The following is a 9,641-nucleotide window of genomic DNA, read 5'->3' on the forward strand; positions in this document are numbered from 1 at the left end:
TTAAGATCCTTTCTTGCAAGGCTTGACCCCTTTTAGTACATCTTAAACTTCTTGAATGTTCTTCTGAGATAGTGATTTCAAGTATACTTTTGGAATCTTGTTTTGAATTTTATAAAGCAAATTGAATTCTCTTTGAAGAAGTTCCAAATCGAACTTATTTTTCAGTTGCTTGGTTATGATTGAAACCATTGTTCAAATTTTGGCAAAATTGTTTTAAGGTTGGCATGCACTATTTTAAATGAAGTTTTGGAAAGCTTCCTTATTTAGTGGAAATTGGTTCGTTTGTAACGCATCACTTATTTCCTTTACCAAATTGTAAGCAAATTTTCACTTCGGAGTTTCTTTTCTAAAAAGAGTTTAACTTCCTCTTTCGTACTTATTATAAATGTTAAACACGCTTGTTTGAATATGGACTTTGGGAGTTTCTGAACAAGCATTTGATTTCTCTCCTGAGTTTTGTGAATTACTTTTGGTTAAGATCGTGCACTTAACTAATTTTCTAAAACATTTGATGAAAATATTTTAGCTCTTAGCCAAGCCAGTATGCATCTTGTTTTTAAAACACTACATGATCTATTTCAACATGAAATTGTATTGAAGTGAAGCCACGTTTATGCTATTGCTACTCTCTGTTTTGTTCCTTGCGAACGGGTTGCGGTTGTCAGTCTTGTGGTCGGATATGGGGATTGAAAAGTGCCTGATGAGGTTGGAAAATTGAAGCCCTGAGGCTGATATGAGATTAGTGTACGGATGTTAAGCACGTTGTTTTAACCCCATCCTGTTTTATAGCCTTTGATGCCTTGCCCTACTATCACATGATTGACCCATGTTATCTTTTGCATCAAGCCTACCTTGTAATGTTTGCTTTGCAATCACACTCCTACCTTTGCACCCTTATGCATATGACGATCAAAGTATTTGAAAATCGTATATATATGATTATATTTTGAGATATTTTTGCTTCTTCCTTAAATGTGTTCAAGGGTGAACTGTTATGGAATTTCTTTCATTTTGTATCAATTTTCGAGAGCAAAAATTTTTATAAGATGGGTAGAATGTAAGACCCAAAATATTTGAAAAGTCTTATTATGATCAAGTCTCAAATCCTACAGTTATTTATAGCCTTAATTTCAGGGATTATTTTATTAAAGATAATTAAGGCAAGTTTTGATTTATTGGATTTGAGATAAGTTATGATTATTATCCAATTTTATAGTTATTGGATTATTTTCTATATTTAAAGTATAAGGTTGATAGTTATGAAATAATAAGGATTTTATATGATTTGGATTAGATAAATAATATTTTAAATATTATTACTGCTATTTTGGAAAATGAAGAAATTAAGTATACTATTTCTAATTTTTAGATTTGGGCATTTTATTGAAAATAATTTGTGAAATTGGTGAGCAAATAGTATGTTCTATATATAATTAGTGTTGGATTTAATTTGGGTTTCAATTACTATATTATTCCCAATTTTAAGTGAAATTACCAATTTACCCCTAACCCTAAAACCCTAACCCATGACCCGGTAACCCATTGTTTTCCCCATGCCCCAGCTGCAGCAGAAACCCCCCTTCTTCCTAACTCAGCAGCAGCGTTTCTTTTCCATGATGGAAAAGGAAAACAGAAATAGAAAAGAAGATGAGGGGGAATCAGAAGCACAACACCCACGGCGCACGATGTCCGAAGGAGAAGAAGAGGAGAGGAGAAAGGAGGCTGCGCCGACGCGTCGGGCTTCATCACTGCCGTCGCGTCGCCGTCACTGGCCCTACGAGTGGCCATCCGCACTGCTGCCGCCGTTCCGCGACAAGAGGATGTTCGCAGAGGGTAGCGTCGGAGAGAGGGAGAGGCTGAGCGTGGGGCTTTCGCCGTCCTCCTCGTCGCGGACTAGCTCGCCGCCGCCGCTGTGATGCTCGCGTCGTCGTCCTCCTCACCGTGGAATCTGAGTCCTCGTCATCCACGGAGGGTCGAAGAGAGAAGCTTGAATAGGAGAGAGAGAGAGATCGGCGGAAGGGGGATCTTGTTCTGCAGTAGTGCCTCCGCCGTCGCGGGTCCTCCGCTGCCCTTCCACCATCGCCGAAGTCATCCATCACCGTGGCTTGCTGTTCGAAGCTGCTGCCTCGCCACTACTGGAGGTCTGCCCCGATCCGGTTTGAAGGAGAGGACGCCATTGAGTGGGGGAAACGCCTCTGTCACGCTCCTCGGTCACTGGTGGTGGAGCCGCGTCGCCGTCACCCCTGGGTTGCTTTTCTTACCACCGCTGCTAAAACCACCGCCGAGGCTTTTGCCGTTTCTGCTGCCGGAGAATGCAGCTTAGCCACCGGAAAACCACTGCCGGTAAGGGTCCTTGCATTTGGTCTTCATTCCTTTCTATTCATGGGTCTTTATCGTCATGACGTTGTTGTGCAGTCGCGGTTGTCGGAGTCTTATATTGCCGCTGCCGCTTGAGGCGGCTGACGGAGCCGCTACCAGGTTGATTTGGAGCTGCGGCTGTTTTGTTAATTCAGTGAGTATTTTACGTTTCGAAACATCCGCGTTAATGTCTTGTTATGTATATTAAGGTCTTGCGGTATTATGGTTTTAGGAGGTAGAATTCGGTTTGTTTATGCCGCTTGTAGCTGTTTCTACTTTCGAGAGGGAGCAAGCAGGGCCGAGGTTCTAATTGTCGGTGATTTCGGGCTGAGCAAAAAGGAATCAGTTAACAAGTTTGGGTTATGGCTTGCATTTTGAGGTAGGGGCGCTTTCCGAAAACTACAGTTTATTATTGGAATTATTACATATGGATACTGATGTGAGATATGGTGTAATTAGTGATTGTATCTGCCTTATTGATTATTTGATTGACTCGAATGATTATGGGTTGATTTCAAAGTGAAGCGATTTGAGAAAAAGTGATTTATGGCTTAAATGCCGGTTTTATGAATTTGATGATGTTGGATGGAGGAAGTGCTGTTTTGTTATGGGCCGGAATGGCTGTGTATGATTATGAATATTGGCTGGTTCTGGATTGAACCATGAGCCAGAATGGCTGTGTATGATATTGATTTATGGCTGATTGCCGAATGAGTTATGGGCCGTATGGCTGACTATGAATTATAAATTTAAGCCGGATGGCTAAGATGGATGTTGATCCATGGTTGGGACTGAATGAATATATGCTTGAGATACCTGGGTAGTAGCAAGGGTTGTGGTTCGTCCCACTTGCTCCAGGTCAGAGATTGTAACGCCTAGGTACTAGCGGTAGTAGTGGTGATTCCACTCGCTCCAGGTTGAGCTTTTAAACACGGTTGATTTCGGTTTTGTGTTTCTGGTTTTTATGAAAGTTATGAAAGGCTATTTTGGTTCCGCATAGATAAACCGTTTTGAAAGGCTTTTGAGTTTTTGAGAATTGAACGGTTCTTCTTTCCGAAAAGATTTCCGACTTTACTTTCATTGTAAACCGTTGTTTTTGAAAAGAGGCGTAAGACGGTTATGAATCACTGGTACGGTTTATCTTCATGTATCCTATTACAGTAATTCCCAAAAACCATCTACTGAGAACGCTTTCGAGGATGATGTTCTCACCCCCTCTACATTTTTTCCCTTTCAGGATATGGGCGCAGAAGTCACGAAGAGTTTATTTAATTGTTGTTGTGATACTCTATATTGTTTTAGTTATGGTTTATTGTACCCTCGCCTTTATCTTGATATAATCTGTAAGAGGGATAGGAATTGTATTGGTTAATGTCTGTAATATTATTTATATATATGTATGTGTATATATATGGATGTACTCTTTATGAGTTTCTGTAAGTTGTATGGTATGTATGGACGTACGTTGTATGTTATCGAACAAAAGTACTTTTTGGGAGCGGTATTGTGGTTTAAAGTTTCAAACAGGCTCATATTTTAGTATTAAATAGTATAAGTGTCGTCGTAATGTCCGAGCTATTAGAGTCGCGCAGCCGGAAGTGTGAGCTTTGGTAGTTAGGGTGTTACAATCAGCACAACGAGCAATATCGACGTTGCCGCTTATATGGAAACTGAAACGATTACTGAGCATTGATTCAAAGAAGAAGCTGAAGGAAACGATCAGAGTGGTGGACAATGTGGTCATGGAGATGATAGGGCAGAGGAAGAGGGAGATGGCGACGACGACGGCAGGTCTTAACAAATCAGACTTGCTATCTAGATTCATAGGATCCATCGAAGACGATAAGTACTTGAGAGACATAGTCATTAGTTTTCTAAGTGTGAATTGGTTGAGAACAAGTTGATGATTTTTCTTCTTGTGAACATTGAAGTTGCAGAGTGTGCATTGTGTAGTTTGAAGTTACAGTATTAAACTGTTAGTGTTATGCGAGATATGATGAAAATTGGGAGAGAACAATATCATTTCCGAACAGAAGAGGTCAGGGACCATTTTGTCTCCTGTTAGAATTTTCAGGGACTATTTTGTCCTCCGTTAGAATTGACGGAGCAAAGGATCTAAGTGACTGACGGAGTTAATTGTTAGGGACTAATCGAGTAATTAATTTTAGTTGGAGACTAAAGTGTCTGGTCCAAAATTCGTTGAGGACCAAAATGGGTAAATACTCTTAAATTGTTGAACAAAATTTTAACTTATATTATTAAAATAAGTGTGTCAATTTACTTTTGAGAAAATTTCACTCCCCTCTTCTGAAAGATGCTAAAATGACATTCTCCTCCCCTATATTTATAAAATGTATATTTTTCTTTCCTTTATTTGTAAAATGTACATTTTCCTCCCTTAAAATTTAGGGTACTTGTCCTACAGGATGGTTTATTATGATTTTTTTGTCAGAATGGTTCATTACGAGTTTATTTGTCTATGTATATAATTGGTTAGGGGTTTAAGTGTCCCGTTGAAAAAGTTCTCAGGGGTTTACTTGTCTTACTTTACTGCAATAAGGGTGTTTTATCCCTTGAAATGGTTCCTTGACACGTAATCATTTAACATTACATGTAAGTAAAATTCGTTAATTCTAGATGGAAAATTTAACTAAGGGACCAGAAAATCTAAAAGAATTAGTGATTAAAAATCGCATTGTCATTTTCAATCAATGAGGAGCAGGTTATCATCTTGAATAATAGTTAGGTCCAAGATGGGGTTTTATTCTTTAGTTCAAATATAATTTTAATTTAACTTGTAATCCTTGAATAGTTTAAAAATAATCAGTTTTTGTCAATGTTCTGAAAACCGGACCGGACCGGCCGGTTCAACCGGGTTAACCGAAAATCGGTCATCTAGCCAGTCCGGTCCACCTATAAAACCGCGCTGCCAAAAACCGGTCAAAAAACTGGTCGAACCAGTGATTAACTGGCAAACCGGATGAACCGGTCTGGTTTCTTCAAGTACCGGTTTTCCCCCAGTCAATAAAAACGGCATCGTTTGGTTTTTTTTTTAAAAAAAAAGAAAAAAAGAAAAAACGCCTAAGAGTGAAGATTGCGTTGCAGCCAACCCTAAATCCCTAATCACTAATCAATTAAACTCTTCCAAGAAGGCAAGAACACTCCCACTCCCAAAGTCCCAACCCTAAGCTCTTCTAGGCTGGAGCTTCTGCATGCAAAGGAGAACCGACACCGTGAATCGAGGGTCACTGTCGCGGATAGTCCGTCACCGTCGCGGGTCGTCGCCCACCGTCGCGGGTCGTCGCCTACCGCCGCGGGTCGTCGCTCACGGTTCTGTTCTCTATTTCGAGGCTCGAGCTTCTGGCCTTCTGTTCTCTACTTCATCTTGCAGTAAGTTCTGGTTTCTGGCTCTTTCTTCTGTTCTTGGCTTCTTGCTGTTTTCATTTTTTGTTCTGGGCTTCTGATCTTCCGTTTATATTCCTGTAATTTTTTTATTTTGTTTCTGGCTTCTGTTCTTCTGTTCATTTTGTGTTCTGGGCTTCTGTTCTTGACTTCTTGTGTTCATATTCTGTTTTTATTCCTGGCTTCTGTTCTTCTTCAATATATCAATTATTATATGATTAATGAAATGTTAAATAAATTTGTTGCATGTTGAATTTGAGAATTAATTTGATGTATGTTGAATTTGAGAATTTTGCTCTGCTCTGTTCTTCTATTTCGTTCTGTTTTCAATTCTGCGCTGTTCAATTTAGATGGAACAGTCACAAAATGATCAGCAACAACAACATAATGCTGTACAAGAAATTTGGATTTTTTATTTGCGTTTTACAGAAATTTTCAATTTGTTTAGTGTGCAATAGCATTGCTATACTTTGTACTAGGGTAGATAATCTAATCACTAATCAATTAAACTCTTCCAAGAAGGCAAGAACACTCCCACTCCCAAAGTCCCAACCCTAAGCTCTTCTAGGCTGGAGCTTCTGCATGCAAAGGAGAACCGACACCGTGAATCGAGGGTCACTGTCGCGGATAGTCCGTCACCGTCGCGGGTCGTCGCCCACCGCCGCGGGTCGTCGCTCACGGTTCTGTTCTCTATTTTGAGGTTCGAGCTTCTGGCCTTCTGTTCTCTACTTCATCTTGCAGTAAGTTCTGGTTTCTGGCTCTTTCTTCTGTTCTTAGCTTCTTGCTGTTTTCATTTTTTGTTCTGGGCTTCTGATCTTCCGTTTATATTCCTGTAATTTTTTTATTTTGTTTCTGGCTTCTGTTCTTCTGTTCATTTTGTGTTCTGGGCTTCTGTTCTTGACTTCTTGTGTTCATATTCTGTTTTTATTTCTGGCTTCTGTTCTTCTTCAATATATCAATTATTATATGATTAATGAAATGTTAAATAAATTTGTTGCATGTTGAATTTGAGAATTAATTTGATGTATGTTGAATTTGAGAATTTTGCTCTGCTCTGTTCTTCTATTTCGTTCTGTTTTCAATTCTGCGCTGTTCAATTTAGATGGAACAGTCACAAAATGATCAGCAACAACAACATAATGCTGTACAAGAAATTTGGATTTTTTATTTGCGTTTTACAGAAATTTTCAATTTGTTTAGTGTGCAATAGCATTGCTATACTTTGTACTAGGGTAGATAATTTTCTATGTCAATTGATAAAGTGTGTGTTCAGGCCCATTGTTGGTCCAAACTCCAAACCCTATAACAGAACTTTGTTATGAATGAATTATCTTGTTTTCAATGGATGCTGATTGTTGCTTGTGTGGTTTGTTTGTTGCAGAAAGTACAAAAGGTTCTTTTGCAATCCGATGTTCACTCAAGATCTGCTTGAGTTTTTTATTTATTTTGAATACTATATATAATATTTTGAATTCTGGATTCTGGATTCTGTGGTTCTGAATTTTTTTTTAATGCTATATTCAATGTTGTGATTTGTATATTGAATTTTTTTTATAATTTCACTGTATATTTAATTAAACCGGTTTAACCACGGTTCGACCCCGGTCAGACCAATAAACCATTGAACCAGTCGGTCCGGTTCTCAGAACCTTGGTTTTTGTGGTAAATTACTAAAATGGGTATGAAATAAAAATTAACGCTGCAATGTAATGAGGTAAAATGTGGTATTAATTTTTTTCATATTAAAAGAGCTTTTTTCTAGAAAAAAATGTTTAAAATTTTAAATTTTTTTTGTCAAATTGATCAAAAATAATAAATTTTATTAATCTCATGGTATTATATTCTATACTAAACTTATAAAATAATAGAACAATTTTTACGTGTGTCTGTGAAAATATTTGATAAATTTAATATTGCCGCATAATATACTTGTTTTTATGGTCTTACAGCTACTAGTGTTTTCTTTTGTAGGCATTAGTTTCTAGTACAACTCATGTTGGACAGTCACTTTATTCCATAGATATTGATAAGATATCTAACTTCAGTGATAAAATCTGCAAGAGGTTAGGTGATCTGATGCAATTTATTTGCAAGCTAAGTTATAAAAAAATTATTAGTTATAATCATCGAATTTCACCTTGATAGGATAATTCATAGACTACCTTGAAAGAAAAATGATATTTGGCTGTTTCTTAACTTAAATTCTCTGAATTTTTTTCTTCTATGATTGTTGAATATCATGAAAACTTTTAATTATTATCATGGCAACTAAATTTTTTCTTCGAAACAAGTATCCATAGACACTACTTTGTTTCTCTCAAGAAATAAAAGACTTACTTATGAACATATCCGAAAAAAAAGGGGAAGAGTTCATCGAAATTATCGATGTGAATAATCTCTGCAATTAGGGGTGAAAATAAGTCAGACTATGTAGTTAATTAATTTGAATTTTGTCTATAATCTTTCTGTTTCTCTCCAATCCTTCTTATGACTCAAGATCTCTTTCATGAACTTGGCATAAGAAGGTATTTGCTCAAGTGCTTCTGCAAATGGAATCTTTATTTCAAGAGTCCTGAGATAATCTGCAAAGCGAGCAAATTGCTTATCCTGCTCCTCTTTCCGGAGTTTTTGAGGATAAGGTATCTTGGCTTTATATTCTTCAACCTTAGTTGCTGCAGGTTTATTGCCTACAGAAGTGGTTGAAGAAGCCTTTTTAGAGGGGTTGTCATCAGCATTTGTGTGTGTGTGATCCCTCACTGGTAGTTGAGTGCCAGAGTTAGAAGTTGGAGTGAAACTGGACGCCAGCTCTTTGTCTGCTCCTGGCGTCTGAACGCCAGAATTGTGCCCATTTTGGGCGTTCAGCGCCAGATCTTGCCCATTTTGGGCATTCAATGCCAGATCCTTGCCCATTTCTGGCGTTGAACGCCAGTCCTGCCTTGTTTTTGGCGTTGAACGCCAGTCTTGGCCATGGTCTGGGCGTTCAGCGCCAGCCTTCCACCAATTTTCTGGCGTTTTAGCGCCAGAATTGTTTTTCCCTGGGCTCTTACTGTCCTCAGGTGAATTTTGGGTGGTTTGCTTATTTCTTAGCTTTTTGCTGCCTTGAGGTGGGATATTCAGTGTTTTCCCACTTCTTAGTTGAACTGCTTGGCATTCTTCTGCTATTTGCCTTGACAGCTGCTGCTTTGTTTGCTTAAACTGTTCGTCCATATGTATATTAGCCATCCTTGTCTCTTGTAACCTGTCTTTAAATTCGGCTAGCTGCTTTGTTAGAAAGTCCAATTGCTGATTGAATTCAGCAGCTTGTTTTACAGGACTGAGTTCAGCAGTTACTATTTTAACCTCTTCCTTCATGGAAGGGTTGCTGCTTAGGTACATATGCTGATTCCTGGCAACTGTATCAATGAGCTCTTGAGCCTCTTCAATTGTCTTTCTCATGTGGATAGATCTACCAGCTATTTCGAAAATTTTGGAGGGAAAACACCAAGGAACACCAAACTTAAAAATTTTAAGATCAAGACACTAGAAAAACTCAAGAATACTTTGAAGACTCACAAGAATACAAGAACATGAAGGAAGAACACCAAACTTAAAATTTTTTTGAAAACCAAAATAAAATTTTCGAAAACCAAAAAGGGAAATCAACAAGAAAACACCAAACTTAGAGTTTGGCACAGGATTTAATAGAAAAAATATTATTTTTGAAAAAGATTTTAAAAAGAGTGTACCAAACTGCCACGGGCTTAGACTAACGCTCTAGCCAATTGGGCAGTAAATGTAACACTTGTTTTAAAAAAGGATATTTTTAACCAATAACAATAATAAGAGACTCTAAACCAAAAAGAAAAATTTTCCTAATCTAAGCAACAAAACAATCCGTCAGT

At 38.0% G+C, this 9,641-nt stretch overlaps 1 long non-coding RNA gene across 1 annotated transcript; it reads left to right on the forward strand.

Annotated features, from left to right (window-relative positions):
- Positions 2,598 to 3,627, forward strand: LOC110264057. Its single transcript, XR_002349792.1, has 2 exons — positions 2,598 to 2,737; positions 3,596 to 3,627. It is a non-coding gene; the product is annotated as an uncharacterized LOC110264057 (long non-coding RNA).

This window comes from Arachis ipaensis, chromosome B06 (assembly GCF_000816755.2).
Source record: "Arachis ipaensis cultivar K30076 chromosome B06, Araip1.1, whole genome shotgun sequence".
NCBI classification, from domain to species: domain Eukaryota; kingdom Viridiplantae; phylum Streptophyta; class Magnoliopsida; order Fabales; family Fabaceae; genus Arachis; species Arachis ipaensis.